The 1689-nt window shown below is 50.8% G+C and overlaps 1 non-coding gene across 1 annotated transcript; it reads right to left on the minus strand.

Moving 5' to 3' along the window:
• Positions 1 to 1265: 1265 nt before the first annotated feature.
• Positions 1266 to 1430, minus strand: LOC115063370. The gene has a single exon (XR_003843217.1). It is a non-coding gene; the product is annotated as a U1 spliceosomal RNA (small nuclear RNA).
• Between the last annotated feature and the right edge of the window lie 259 nt (positions 1431 to 1689).

A 1689-nucleotide genomic window follows, 5' to 3' on the forward strand; every position in this document is an offset into this window, starting at 1 on the left:
AAAGGCCATACAGATGTGTCTGGTCTGGGCTCCCACCTGAGGCCAGCTTGATGTCCCAGAACTGTGGTGAGCTGGCCCCACCCCTTGCTTGCAGCAGGAGAGCTGGTCCTGACCCTTGCTGGTCAGCCTGGGAGAACTGGCTATGGTGGTGTTGGTGTGGGAGAGCTGGCCCCGCCCCTTACCTACCATATGGTAGTGTGAGGAGAAATGGAGCACATCTCACCTCCCACCCCCACCTCCACCTCTACTACCCACACCATGTGGGTGAGCTTGCCTTGCTGGTACTGATGCAGGAAAAGTGGTAGGCTGACCAACNCAGCTACCATTCAGGGCCCAGATCTAGAGCTTTGAGTTGGCTCACCACATCATCNCCTGCATCTATGAACTATGGGAGTGCATGAAAGGGCCATCCCTGTTGGTTCAAAGCAGCAGGATTTCTATGACACAGGATAATAGGATATTCAAGAGGAGCCTTGTTGAGTATCCAGTATAGAGAGTGTAGCAGAAGTCAGAGGCCTTAAACCAGACCAGTGACTCATTACAATAAACATTTTCGAGTAAAGATGTCTGGGCAAGAGGGTAGGTACACTGTGTGACACACTGTAGCATCCACATCGAGATGTTTTTTGTCTTGTTTTGTTTTATTTCCTTTTAGTGTGTATATGTGTGTGTGAGGGGGAGTGGTATGCAGCATCAGAAGGGGGATTTGAAGGGACAGGGAAATAATTGGGATTGGAGTGCATGATGTGAAATTCACAAAGAATCTACAAAATGTTTTCAAAAGTTAAGCAAGTCATGGGCACCAAGCAAGTAAGCGGCAGTCCTCCACGGCCTCTGCATCAGTTCCTGTCTGCAGGTTCCAGTGTTGAGTTTCTGTTCCTCTGTGAAGGGTTATGAGNTGTAAGATAAAAATAAACCCTTTCTTCCTCAAGGAGCGCTTGTCCACGGTGTTCATCACAGAACTCTGTGCTCTTTCCACCCCCTCGTACACAATGTTCCCTGAGCCTTAGATACAGGGGTTGTGTTGTAGGTGTGTCAGTTAGGGCTGGGCACCCCACAGTGAGCTGGTCTCTGCATTTTGACTGTGCCTTTCTGTAATGGTCACCTGCTGCCAAAAGACAATTAGAGAAGGCCAAAGCTGATGTGGGGAGTGCAGGCCACACAGTCTCCTGTGACTCAGTGCCTCTTCCAGGACTCCAATGACTATTTCCTGTGCCCTGAAAGACTCAGGAATCCTGTAAAAGCCCATGGAACCACAGAGACCAGGGGAGGGTGCAAAGGCAATCCCCCCACTACCACAAATCATGCAGTTGAGTTTCCAGGCATTTGGGGGAAATCGCAGGGGTTGGCACATCCTGAGTGCAATGGATAAACCTTGCCCTGGGAAAACCACCTTCGTGATCATGGTATCTCCTCTGTCAGCTGAAATAGCTTCGGCGATGCACAGGATACACACAGCTCTGACTAGTTAAGACACCAACCAGTCCCCAGGGAGAGCAACTGCCAGGAAATGAAAATCAAAGCCCATGATTTCCACCTCCCCAGGTGCTCTACTTGGGAATCAGGCAGCAGGCTAGGTGCACCCAGAGGCCAAGGTTAGGTGGGCTGGTTTTTATTGCTCCGGAACACAGCTCTCTCCAATGGGTCTTCTCTGGGTATGGGTGGTGGGGGTGGGGGATTGTGGGGGGG

Source organism: Mus pahari, unplaced genomic scaffold, assembly GCF_900095145.1.
Source record: "Mus pahari unplaced genomic scaffold, PAHARI_EIJ_v1.1 scaffold_15420_1, whole genome shotgun sequence".
Classification (NCBI taxonomy): Eukaryota; Metazoa; Chordata; class Mammalia; order Rodentia; family Muridae; genus Mus; species Mus pahari.